This window comes from Lutra lutra, chromosome 2, assembly GCF_902655055.1.
Source record: "Lutra lutra chromosome 2, mLutLut1.2, whole genome shotgun sequence".
NCBI lineage: Eukaryota > Metazoa > Chordata > Mammalia > Carnivora > Mustelidae > Lutra > Lutra lutra.
Window position 1 is genome coordinate 70,434,107 of NC_062279.1, and position 14,595 is coordinate 70,448,701.

The window sequence follows — 14,595 nt, forward strand, 5'->3', positions numbered from 1 at the left end:
GAGAGCTAGAGACAGAGGGCCCACCAAGGGTGGGGAAGAATAGGAAAGAGTGGAAGGAATCTCAAGCAGCTCTGCCCTGAGTGTGGAGCCTGATACAGGGCTCAGTCTCCTGACCTGGAGATCATGACCTGAGCTGAAATCAAGAGTTGAATGCTTAACCCACTGAGCCACCCAGGTACCCTCATCATCCATTTAAATCCTTTCTGCTTATACTTTCATGTAAAACTTATAGAGAGGGTGTATGTGTGTGTGTATTTTTAATATTATGGTTTCTAACAATTGGTATTTTTAATAGTGGGTAAGCTAAGACTATTATACTCTTTTTTCCCTTTCCCATGACTGTCTTCTGTCTCATCCTTGACACTTGCCATTATTCAGTGAAGACTTTGGTATGTGGCTCATGGTCTCCCTTTCTACTCTGAACCCTGTCATCAGCTTGGTTGAATTCCATATCCATATGGTCATACACTTCTCCAGTAGTAGCCTCTCACTTTGTTAACTCTTCATTGTCAGTGACCTTATCCTCCGTTTCTACCTCAGCCATTTATTCACAAAGTTGTCTAGAAAATCACCAATATATACATCATTTTTTTTCTGATCACCAGCAACCTCCAAGCCTTCTAGCTTGTTTCTTAACGACTCTCAGTATACATGTTACCTCATATTAGCTCCTCCTATCATCTTCTTTATACAGCTTGTACATGGTGGTCCAATGTTCCAGTAACACTCCAGTCCATCACTGAATTGCTTGAATTGTTCATGTTTCACACTTGGCCTGGAAAATCAACATCTCTGGGTAAGCCTAGTAGCACCTGGCTACAGAGTACCTCAGGGAGAAATGACAGTTATCAGGCTCAGATGGTCCCTCAATATAGCCTAGTAATCCTACATGTCTCTCTCATCATTTCATATCTTCAGTCTCTATATTAAATTGTTCTGTTAAAATACTTTTTAAAAATCTATGTCATGTTGATTTGACTCTGAATATCTCTTAAACCCACTGACTTTTCTCTATCCTCACTATAGCCACCCCAGTCTAATCCACTATAATCTCATGCTTGGATTACTACAGTGGTGTCCTCTTTGGTTCCCATACATCATCCTTTATTCCCTCTCAGTTCATCTTCCCTAGTGTATCCAATGTCATCTTCTAAGACTCTTCTATGGCTTTCTCTTTTCTTTAAGATAAACTTCAAAATCTGCATTGTGTCCTATGAGGCCTAGTAAAATCTAGACCACATTTTTTCTCTTTCTTTCTCTTTCCTTCCTTCATTCTTCCTCCCTCCCTCCCTGCCTTTCTTTCTTTCTTTCTTTCTTCTCTCTTTCCTTAAACACTCGTATTAATAGGTGCTTGCTCTTTGTTGAACTTTTTGTAAAAATCAAGTTGTAAACTTTGTTTCTTTAAAGATTTTATTTTTCAAGTAATCTCTACACCCAATGTGGAGCCAAAACACACAACCCTGAGATCAAGAGTTGCATGCTGAGCCAGCCAGGCACCCCCAAGTTATAAACGTTTATTACAAATAAAAACAAGGTTCTTAAAAATCTGTTTTTTGTTTGTTTGCAGATTTCATTTATTTGAGAGAGTGAGAGAACATGAGCTAGATGAGGGGCAGAGGGAAAAGAGATTCCCCGCTGAGAAGATATGGGGCTCAATCCTGGTACTCTGGGATCATGACCTGAGCTGAAGGCAAACACTTAACCAACTGAGCCACCAGGCATCTGAGGTTCTTAAAAATCTTAAGGTGATCAGATATGAAATGATTTAAAAATCTTTTAGAGATGTATTGAGAAAAACCAGCCTTTTATTTTTTTAAACCACATTTATCATTACTAAAAAGAAACAACTTTAGGTAAAAATAATAAAAACCCCATGCTGCATAGATAATGCATAGTTTTGTTTATCTGGTCAGTGGACAAAAAACAAGCACTTAAAGTCTCCAGCTCCATCCTTTTGTGCATTTTTTACTGCTGGAATTTCATGTTCATTTCCTGTTTTTGGTTGAGTAAACCAGATGGTAGTATAGAGATAGTATAGCTGGTGAGCCAGTAGTATTTACTCAGCTCTGCCCTGTTTAGTCTCAGGAGCAGATGAATTCTCAGCTGATGAATCAGCAGCTTTTGTCTCTTTGCCATCATGTGGCTTGGGGTTTTTTGGGGTGTCCGTGTGTGGGTAATTGAAGTTGGGATAGTAACGACATTGAGATGGGTGTTGACCCATCTCCCCTGTTTTCCTTACCTTCTTCCTTGCTGTCCTCTTTAGGCTGTCTTTGGCGAGGAGGACTGCTGTGGAATTGTGGTCTGTAATCCTGATACATTCTGTCTCACTGCACCTTGTTCTCCTGCACCCAGTTTGTCAGCTCCCCCCACCACTTGTTCCTGCACAAGAGGGTTGATGCCCATAGGGTCTCCGTGTACACTAAGTTGGGAACCGATCCATGCATTCCTTCTTGCCCCACTCTCACTATTCTGGTAGTTCTGTGGGTAATTGTGTGGAGGACCCCTGTGACGTGGATAACATGGTCCATTGTTACCATCTGCTGTGTATTTATAGCCTCACACTAGAACTCCACCAGAGCCCTGTCACATTTCCCTTTCCTCCTTCAACAAGATCAAACTCCACAGTCTCTCCATCTCAAACACTGTGAAGGGACTTTCTGGGGTTGTTCTTGTTTATGGCAGTCTGGTGTACACATATATCTCCTTGGTGTCATTCGTGTTGATGAAATCATACCGATTTCTTTTTTTTTTTTTTCTCAAGCTTTTACTTAAATCCCAGTTAGTTAACATACAGTGTAATATTAGCTTCAGGTATATAATATAGTGATTCAGCACTTCCACACTTCACCCTGTGCTCATCACAACAGGTGCCCTCCTTCATCCCCATCACCTGTTTCCCCCATTTCCCCACCCACATCCCCTCTGGGAAGCATCAGTTTGTTCTCTGTAGTTGAGAGTCTGTTCCTTAGTTGGCCTCTCTTTTTTCCCTTTGCTTGTTTGTTTTGTTTCTTAAATTCTACATATGATTGAAATCATATGGTGTTTGTACTTCTTTGACTTCTTTTGTTTAGCATTATAGTCTCCGGGTCCATCCATGTCATTGCAAATAGCAAGATATCATTCTTTTTAATGGCTGAATAATATTCGATTGTAGATATATTTCACCTCTTCTTTTTTTATTATTTTATTTATTTATTTTTAAATTTCTTTTCAGCGTAACAGTATTCATTGTTTTTGCACCACACCCAGTGCTCCATGCAATCCGTGCCCTCTCTAATACCCACCACCTGGTTCCCCCAACCTCCCACCCCCCGCCCCTTCAAAACCCTCAGATTGTTTTTCAGAGTCCGTAGTCTCTCATGGTCCACCTCCCCTTCCAATTTCCCTCAACTCCCTTCTCCTCTCCATCTCCCCTTGTGCTCCATGCTATTTGTTATGCTCCACAAATAAGTGAAACCCTATGATAATTGACTCTCTCTGCTTGACGTATTTCATTCAGCATAATCTCTTCCAGTCCTGTCCATGTTGCTATAAAAATTGGGTATTCATCCTCTCTGATGGAGGCATAATACTCCATAGTGTATATGGACTACATCTTCTTTATCCATTCGTCCGTTGAAGGGCATCTTGGTTCTTTCCACAGTTTGGCGACCATGGCCATTGCTGCTATAAACATTGAGGTACAGGCGGCCCTTCTTTTCACTACATCTGTATCTTTGGGGTAAATACCCAGTAGTGCAATTGCAGAGTCATAGGGAAGCTCTGTTTTTAATTTCTTGAGGACTCTCCACACTTTTCTCCAAAGTGGCTGCACCAACTTGCATTCCCACCAACAGTGTAAGAGGATTCCCCTTTCCACATCCTCTCCAACACATGTTGTTTCCTGTCTTGTTAATTTTGATCATTCTAACTGGTGTAAGGTGGTATCTCAATGTGGTTTTAATTTGAATCTCCCTGATGGCTAGTGATGATGAACATTTTTTCATGTGTCTGATAGCCATTTGTATGTCTTCATTGGAGAAGTGTCTGTTCATATCTTCTGCCCATTTTTTTATATGGTTGTCTGTTTTGTGTGTGTTGAGTTTGAGAAGTTCTTTATAGATCCTGGATATCAACCTTTTGTCTGTACTGTCATTTGCAAATATCTTCTCCCATTCTGTGGGTTGCCTCTTTGTTTTGTTAACTGTTTCCTTTGCTGTGCAGAAGCTTTTGATATTGATGAAGTCCCAAAAGTTCATTTTTGCTTTTGTTTCCTTTGCCTTTGGAGACATATCTTGAAAGAAGTTGCTGTGGCTGATATCAAAGAGGTTACTGCCTATGTTCTCCTCTAGGATTCTAATGGATTCCTGTCTCACGTTGAGGTCTTTTATCCATTTCGAGTTTATATTTGTGTACGGTGTAAGAGAATGGTCGAGTTTCATTCTTCTACGTATAGCTGTCCAGTTTTCCCAGCACCATTTATTGAAAAGACTGTCTTTTTTCCACTGTATATTTTTTCCTGTTTTGTCGAAGATTATTTGACCATAGAGTTGAGGGTCCATATCTGGGCTCTCTACTCTATTCCACTGGTCTATGTGTCTGTTTTTATGCCAGTGCCATGCTGTCTTGATGATCACAGCTTTGTAGTAAAGCTTGAAATCAGGTAACGTGATGCCCCCAGTTTTATTTTTGTTTTTCAACATTTCCTTAGCGATTCGGGGTATCTTCTGATTCCATACAAATTTTAGGATTATTTGCTCCAGCTCTTTGAAAAATACCAGTAGAATTTTGATCGGAATGGCATTAAAAGTATAGATTGCTCTAGGTAGTATAGACATTTTAACAATGTTCTTGGTGCTATAGTAAATGGAATCAATTCTGTAATTTCCCTTTCTGTATTTTCATTGTTAGTGTCTAAGAAAGCCACTGATTTCTGTACGTTGACTTTGTATCCTGCCATGTTGCTGAATTGCTGTATGAGTCCTAGTAGTTTGGGGGTGGAGTCTTTTGGGTTTTCCATATACAGAATCATGTCATCAGTGAAGAGAGAGAGTTTGACTTCTTCATTGCCAATTTAGATACCTTTTATTTCTCTTTGTTGTCTGATTGCTGTTGCTAGGACTTCTAATACTATGTTGAACAAGAGTGGTGAGAGTGGGCATCCTTGTCGTGTTCCTGATCTCGATGGGAAGGCTGAAAGCTTTTTCCCATTGAGGATGATATTTGCTGTGGGTCTTTCATAGATAGATTTTATGAAGTTCAGGAATGTTCCCTCTACCCCTATACTTTGAAGTGTTTTAATCAGGAACAGATGCTGGATTTTGTCAAATGCTTTTTCTGCATCAATTGAGAGGACCTTGTGGTTCTTCTCTCTTCTCTTATTAATTTGTTCTATCACATTGATTGATTTGCGAATGTCGAACTATCCTTGTAGCCCAGGGATGAATCCCACCTGGTCATGGTGGATAATCTTTTTACACCTCTTCTTTATCCATGTCTTACACTGAACTATTCCCCGAACATTTTGTTACAATGACCTTGTGCCCAAGAGCAGGCACCATGGATGTGAGGTCACTTGGGCCTGCTCCCTGTGCCCCTGCCTCTTCTAGTTGTGCTGGTGGTTCCAGCTTGGTGTCAATAGTGCTGAAGGTGGGTGGCTCCTGGGTCCTGGCCTTGCCTGTCATGGTTGCTGTCATGGTAACTGGGGCAGCTGGGGCAGCTGGTGCTCCTTCCAGGGAATGATGGTAATAGGCCTATGGTGGCTCCTACTTACTCTTTTTTGTCATTTTGTTTTACTGTTTCCCCCCTCTCTCAAGCTTCTACATATTGGCCCAATGTTCAACTTCTAGAATAGTTTCCATCTCAGATGATTACATAGTCAGGTGCTTAGACCTCTCTTCTCCACACTAAACCCAGCCCTACTGCCTTCACTTTATTGGCTCTTTCTCACTTTTTCCCACTTTCTCTCACCAAGACCTAGTTGAAATGTTACTTCCTTAAGGAATTTCTCTTGATTACTCAGGCTAGGTTACCCCAACTGTCCATTTCTATGGCCCTTCCACTTGCACTTTTGTTTCATAACCTTTGTCACAACTGTAAACACTTGTTCCAGTGTCTACCCTCCCCATTGAACTGTAAGCTTTATAAGAGCAATAACTGTTGTTTACCACTATTTCCCAAGGCCCTGACACAGTGAAAGGAATGCAATGATGGAATTTCTTCTGCCTGTGTCCTTTTGGGCACAGGCCTCCAGTGAGCCACACTCAGCTATTCTGCTGCCTGGAAAACAGAGGTCTTTCCCTAATGCTTAGAAAATATTATGTAAATAAATAGATTTTTCTCAATTTCACTTTTTCTGCAATTATTATTTTAAAACTTTAGCTCGAGTCCTCAGAAATACCTAGGTCATCCCTCAAATTAACAAACAAGTACCACCCAAAGAATAATAGAAAACTTGAAAGTAGCTAATCATACATGGTTTTAGAGTTAGCTTTCCTCTCACTTATGTGGACCTGTGTTTATGATATATTTTTAAAAATATTAATACATATAACATGTGATATTTATTTTCTGCTACTAAGAATGTTCTGAGATTATGTAATGCAATCAAATATATTGCTATTTTGTGATGCTCCACAAAAATTCCATGTCTTTCAGGTGCTATTTATACTATTGCTGGGAGGCTGGTTTGTGTTAACACTTCTACTTTGCAGATGAGATGTGGATGAGACATCCCTGCGGTGATTCACTATCCGATACAGACTGCTTTAAGCATCTATCTATTTCTGTTTGGTTCCCCCCACTTTATCAATAGCTTTACAACAGCTCCCAAAATTGTATGTTAGTCCAGACTTATGCCAAAAAAGGAAAAGGAGGAGGTGATAGATGCTAACAGGGAAGCACACTTTATCATGTATTTCAGTAGCATTCTGAGGACTGGAATTAGAAACGTATTTGAAGATAATCCTTTATAAATAAAAAATTGTGTCTGAGTTGAACCCTCAGGTAACAAACATATTTTTTAATTCATTGACTTGAAAGGAATGAAAGGGTTGGAATTTCAAAACCAGAAATGTAATTGATATTTTGGTAAAATACAAGAGATACTAGATATCAGAAGAAGAAAAAAAGCTGAAGAAAAGAATGCTTTTTAGACTGAGAAACCAGGAGGATAGTGTTAAATGAGACTCTGAGTGGTGAGGACTGAGTGATGGTTCTCAGTGCATATGCCCAGAGAGCCCACTGAAAGAAAGCACTAGTAATTATTAGTAATTATAAAGCGACAGCATTGTTCTATATGCTTTATGTAGGATGGGCTCTTCTCATGCTTTTGAATCACCTCATGTGTATGTTATCTTCCCCCTTTTTCTAATAAATTAACCTGGAGAGTTTAATAACTTACTCAAGATCACTCAGCTATTGGTACAGCCAGAATAGTCTAACTGTAGTTAAACATGATGCTAGATTGCCAAGCTCATACTTATTTTTAGAATCTTGCCTAAAATAGCAGACTAAGTCTTCACTTGGAAAAATATTCATGTTTTAGTTTGTCACCCCCTAAGCAAATTTTTTTCCAACTGATTTACTTTATCTCTGTTCTACAGAAGGAAAAAGATACTTTCTATAGTTTTGGTTAAGGACCATCTACTTTATACTCATTTATTTTAAATTAATATAGTCTAGGGGTTAGTCTAATAAATTAACCAGATAAATTATTATGTCAGTCTTAAAAATAAGAAGATGAATTCTGGCCTACTTGTTTTCCACTCATAGGTTATGTTGGGACCTGTAAATATTTGTACCTTAATGTCTTAACTTAAGCAAATTGTGAGTACTGCTTCCCTTTGGGAACTGATTATTATTCCTTATAGTGTTGGCACCTGTTTCACTTTTTAAAATAATTCATATATCTCACCTCAGATATTGTCACATCCTTTTCCATTTCTCTACATATTATATGCTACATGCCATTCTGAGATTCACCACTGCTTACTTGGAGCAACATATTTATAGATTTCATGGCACATTGGGTTCAGCTACTTCAAAAAGAGAATAACAGTAGTCTGCGGTCCTTTTGTTTTTTTGGGTTTTTTTTTTTTTTTGGTCTGTGTTTTTTTAAGGAGACTAAATGATGTACATTTTGTATTTAAAACAAGTGATTATTTTTTTCCTAAGATCAGGAACAAGATAAAGATGCTCACTCTTGCCAGTTTTATTCAATGTAATATTGGAAGTCCTGGCCAGAGCAATTAAGGACAAAAAATAAATGAAAGGCATCCAGGTTGGAAAGAAAGAAGTAAAGGTGTCACTATTTGTAGATGATGTGATATATATCTCTCTAAAGATGCCACACACACACACACACAAAAACCGTTAGAATGAATAAATGAATTCAGTAAAATTGCAGGATACAAAACCAATACATAAAAATCTTGTATTTCTAAACACTAATGACAAATTTTAAGAAAGAGAAATGTCTTTTGCTGGTTCCTTTACACTTTTTAAATTTTTTTTTTGTTGTTTAAATTCAATTAATTAACATATATTATTAGTTTCAGAGGTAGAGATCAGTGATTCATCGGTCTTACATAATGCCCAGTGCTCATTACATCACATGCTCTCCTTAATGCCCAACACCCAGTTCCCCCATCCCCCACCCCTCACCCCTCCAGCAGCCCTCCATTTGTTTCCTATGATTAATTAAGAGTCTCTTACAGTTTGTCTTCCTCTCTGATTTCATTTTGTTTTATTTTCCCTCCCTCCCTCTATGATCTTCTGTTTTGTTTATTAAATTCCACATATGAGTGAGATCATATGATAATTATCCTTCTCTGACTTATTTCACTTGGGGTAATACCCTCTAGTTCCATCCATGTTGTTGCAAATAGCAAGATTTTGGGTTTTTTTGATGGCTGAGTAGTATTCTATTGTATATGCATACCACATCATCTTTATCCATTCGTCTGTCGATGGACATCTGGTCTCTATAAGAAAGAGAAATTAAGAAAACAGTCCTGTTTACCATTGCATTAGAAAGAATAACATACCCAAGAGTATGTTAGACCAAGACCTGTATCCTGAAAACTATGACATTGATGAAAGAAATTGAGGAAGAAACAAATAAATGGAAAGATACTCCATGCTCACAGACTGCAAGAATTAATACTGTTAAAAAGTCCACACTACCCAAAGCAATCTACAAATTCACTGCAATCCATATTAAAATACCAATGACATTTTCACAGAAATAGCACAAACACTTCTAAAATTTGTATGGAATTATGGAAGACTTAAACAGCCCAAGTAATCTTGAAGAAAAGGAACAAATGTAGAAGCAGCATGCTCCCTGATTTCAAATTATATTTCAAAGCTGAGATAATCAAAACAGTATAGTATCAGCATAAAAACAGAGACATAGTTCAATGAAATAGAATCAAGACCCAAGAAATAAACCCATGCATATTTGGTTAATTAATTTATGACAAAGGACCCAGGAATACAAAATGGGCAAAGGACAGTCTTTTCAATAAGTGGTGCTGGGAAAGCTGGACAGCCAGATGCAAAAGAATGAACCTGGACCCCTAGCTTAAACCATACACATAACTAGCTCATAATGGTTTAAGAACTTAAACATAAGACCTGAAACCATAAAACTTTTAGAAGAAAACATGTAAGCTCTTTGACATTGGTCTCAGTGATGATTGTTCGGATTTGACACTAAAAGCAAAGGCAACCAAACTATGGAAAGAACCTAGATGTCCAACAACAGATGAATGGGAAAAGAAAATGTGATTATATTTTATATACACACACACATACATACATACATACATACATACAATGGAATATTATGCAGCCATCAAAAGAAATGAAATATTGCCATTTGCAACAACATGGATGGAACTAGAGGGTATTATGCTGAGCAAAATAAGTCAATCAGAGAAAGACAAATATCCTATGTTCTCTCTGATATAAGGAATTTGAGAGGCAGGGCAGGGAGTTGTGGGGGTAGGGAAGGAAATAATGAAACAAGATGGGATCAGGAGGGAGAAAAACCATAGAAGACTCTTAATATCACAAAACAAACAGGGCTGCTGCGGGGCACAGCGGGGGTAGGGATAGGGTGGTTAGGTTATGGACATTGGGGAGGGTATGTAATATGTTGAGTGCTATGAGAAGTGTAAGCCTGATGATTCACAGACCTGTACCCCTAGGGCAAATAACACATTATATGTTAATAAAAAAAAATTTTTTTTTAAAAGCAAAGGCAACCAAAGGAAAAACACACGTGTGGGACCACATCAAACTAAAAGCAAAGGAAACCATCAACAAAATGAAAAGGCAGCTTACTGCATGGGAGAAAATACTAGCAAATCATGGATGTGATATGGAGCTAATATCTAAAATATGTAAAGAACTCATACAACTCAATAGCAAGAAAAAAAGCACACATATACACACAAAAATTCTGATTCAAACCTGGACAGAAGGGGCACCTGGGTGGCTCAGTGGGTTAAGCCTCTGTCTTTGGCTCAGGTCATGATCTCAGGGTCCTGGGATAGAGCCCTGCATTGGGCTCTCTGTTCAGCAGGGAGCCTGCTTCCCCCCACTCTCCCCTGCCGCTCTACATACTTGTGATCTCTCTCTGTCAAATAAATAAATAAAATCTTTAAAAAAAAACTGGGCAGAAGATCTGAATAGAGATTTTTCCAAAGAAGTAATACAGATGGCCAGTAGGTACATGAAAAGATGCTCTACCTTAGTAACCATCAGGGGATTATAAACCCAAACCACAATGAGGTATCACTTTACATCTGTTAAACTATCTCTTATCAAAAAGACTTGACATAACAAGTGTTGGTGAGAATGTGGAGAAAAGAGAACTTTTGGGCACTGCTGGTGGGGATGGAAATTGATGTAGCCACTATGGAAGAAAGTATCAAAAAAATTAAAAAATAGAGCTGCCATATGATCCAGCAATCCCACTTCTTTGTATTTATCTGAAGAAAAGAAAAACAGTAACTAAAAAAGATATGCACCCCCAAGAGCATGAGGCAGCGTTATTTATAGCCAAGATATGGAAGCAACCTACATGTCCACTGATAGATAAATGGATAAAGAAATTGTAGCACATACACACACATATGCATGCACTCATGCACACACACAGTGGAATAATATTCAGCTCTAAAAAAGAACGAAATCTTGCCATTTGAAAACACGGATGGACCTTGAGGGTATTATGCTAAGTGAAATAAGACAGAGAAAGAGAAGCATTATATGATCTCACTTATATGTGGAATCTAAAAGTATATACATACGTAAAACTAAGGCACAGAGGACAGATTGGTGGTTGCCAGGGTTGGGGTTAGGAGAAATGGGTGAACTATTTTTGGTTTTGTTTTCAGTTAGTTTGTTTATTTATTTATTTTATTTGAGAGAGAGACAGACAGCAAATGCATTCACACATGTGGTTGGGGAAGGGACCCATGGAGAGGGAGAAGACTCCCCACTGAGTAGAGAGCCCGACTTGACTAGGCTTGATCCCAGGACCTGGAGATCACAATCTGAGGCAAAGGCAGACAGTCGTATGAGTCACCCAGATGCCCCTGTTTTTGTTTTTAGTTTAAGTAAGTTGAGTACTATTAAAAAGTGCTTAATTTTCGTTAGGATCACCTAGGAGGAGGATGTTTGTATGGGTCTATCTGGCCTGTAGTGGGCGGAGTACTGCCCATCCTGTCTGCTTTAAGAACAGCCTCCCACTCTGAGCCCCTGTGGCAGGGGGGTTTGGCTAAGGTTGTGCCTTAAGTATCTGAGCACCCCCCTCACATTAGCACCACTTTTAATCTGTGACCTGGCTAATGACCAGTCAAATTTCCTGTCTTCAACAAAGTGAGACAGACTTTGGCCACTTGAACTGAAAAGTGCTAGTGGGCTGAAATGGACCATTTCAATTCTGGGCATAAATAGAGAAAGTGGGTCTGCAGGAAGAAGTGGAGATTTAGAACAGGGAGAGCTAAGAAGGAAGATCTTGTGACCACAGAGAGCAGGGAGGTGGCAGAGAGAAGAGGTGCGATGGTCCCTGAGGACTCCCCGTGACCAGTTCCTGTTCCCATGGGGCCCCACCTTGCTTCCTTCTGACAGAATGTCCCATACCATACTCCATACCATACAATTCATATTTGAATTGCTTTGGTGGGTTTCTCTTTCCTGCAACAGAAAATCTTGAATACAATTACGACTACCTAAAGACTTCCCAGATTTGGCATTATGTGCATGTGGTAGATTTTCAGGGCTTCTGGGAGGATCAGGCAGAGACACTGAAACATAGCAGCTGGGAGGGCAGGCTCTCTAGCTATCTTGCTTGGGTAGAAATCCCAGTTCTGTGGCTTACTGGTTGTGTGATCTTGGACAATTTAACCTCTCGATGCTTCGGTTTCCTTGTTTGTTTGCAAACACAAGGATAATGATATTTTTCTACACCACAGTTTGTTGTGAGGATGAAACACATGAAGACAGCGTACTTGGCACATAGTATTTAAGTGTCCAATGAGCATTAGCTGTTCTCTTAGTGAGGCCTTGATTTTACACACACATACTCATACATAGGCATTATATGTACATATATACAAACACAATAATGTGTACATGCCTATAATATAAACAAACCTAGAGTAAAATGCAGCTTATATGTACCTGTGTGTATAAGAGATGTACACACACACACACACACACACATTATCCAGCTCAAGTCTGAAGCCCTGTGCTCCTACAACATTTTGTCCATAGTTCTATTATGATCTTCAACACCCTGCATTATAGCTTAATTATGTATGATTTTTCTCAATACCTGTGAGCCTCACAATTCAGGCAATTACCTTCTTTTTTTAAAATTATTTTTAATTTTATTTTTTCAGCATTCCAAGATTCATCGTTTATGCATCACACTCAGTGCTCCATCCAGTATCTGCCCTCCTTAATACACGCCACCAGGCTCACCCAACCCCGCACCCACTTCCCCTCCAAAACCCTCAGTTTGTTTCTCAGAGTCCACAGTCTCTCATGGTTCGTCTCCCCTCCGATTTCCCCCAACTCCCTTCTCTTCTTCACCCAGTGTCCTCTGTGTTATTCCTTATGCTCCACAAATAAGTGAAACGATATGATAATTGACTCTCTCTGCTTGACTTGAATTTCACTCAGCATAATCTCTTCCAGTCCCATCCATGTTGATACAGAAGTTGGGTATTCATCCTTTCTGATGGAGGCATAATACTCCGTTGTATATATGGACCATATCTTCTTTATCCATGCGTCCGTTGAAGGGCATCTTGGTTCCTTACACAGTTTGGCGACCGTGGCCATTGCTGCTATGAACATTGGGATACAGATGGCGCTTCTTTTCACTACATCTGTATTTTTGAAGTAAATACCCAGTAGTGCAGTGGCAGGGTCATAGGGTAGCTCTATTTTCAATTTCTTAAGAAATCTCCACACTGTTTTCCAAAGTGGCTGCACCAACTTGCATACCCACCAACAGTGTAAGAGGGTTCCCCTTTCTCCACATCCTCTCCAACACTTGTTTCCTGTCTTGTTAATTTTGGCCATTCTAACAGGTGTAAGGTGGTATCTCAATGTGGTTTTGATTTGACTCTCCCTGATGGCTAATGATGATGAACATTTTTTCATGCGTCTGTTAGCCATTTGTAGGTCTTCTTTGGAGAAGTGTCTGTTCTTGTCTTCTGCCCATTTTTTGATGTGATTATCTGTTTTGCGTGTGTTGAGTTTGAGGAGTTCTTTATAGATCTTGGGTATCAGCCCTTTGTCTGTACTGTCATTTGTGAATATCTTCTCCCATTCTGTGGGTTGCCTCTTCGTTTTGTTGACTGTTTCTTTTGTTGTGCAGAAGCTTTTGATCTTGAGGAAGTCCCAAAAGTTCATTTTCACTTTTGTGTCCTTTGCCTTTGGGGACATGTCTTGAATGAAGTTGCTGTGGCTGATGTTGAAGAGGTTACTGCCTATGTTCTCCTCTAGAAGTTTGATAGATTCCTGCCTCACATTGAGGTCTTTTGTCCATTTCGAGTTTATCTTTGTGTATGGTGTAAGAGAATGGTCAAGTTTCATTCTTCTATACATAGCTGTCCAATTTTCCCAGCACCATTTATTGAAGAGACTGTCTTTTTTCCACTGGATATTTTGTCCTGCTTTGTTGAAGATTATTTGACCATAGAGTTGCGGGCCCATATCTGGACTCTCTACTCTGTTCCACTGGTCTATGTGTCTGTTTTTGTGCCATTACTATTCTGTCTTGGTGATCACAGCTTTGTAGTAAAGCTTAAAATCAGGTAATATGATGCCCCCAGTTTTGTTTTTCTTTTTCAACATTTCCTTAACAATTCGGGGTCTCTTCTGGTTCCATACAAATTTTAGGATTGTTTGTTCCAGCACTTTGAAAAATGCCAGTAGAATTTTGATTGGGATGGCATTAGAAGTATAGATTGCTCTGAGTAGTATAGACATTTTAACAATGTTTATTCTTCTGATCCATGAGCATGGAATGTTTTTCCATCCTTTTGTGTCTTCAGTTTCTTTCATGAGTGTTCTGTAGTTCCTCGAGTA

At 39.2% G+C, this 14,595-nt stretch overlaps 1 pseudogene; it reads right to left on the reverse strand.

The window, feature by feature from the left end:
* Positions 1–2,056: 2,056 nt before the first annotated feature.
* Positions 2,057–5,663, reverse strand: LOC125094075 (Y-box-binding protein 1-like; annotated as a pseudogene).
* Positions 5,664–14,595: the final 8,932 nt, after the last annotated feature.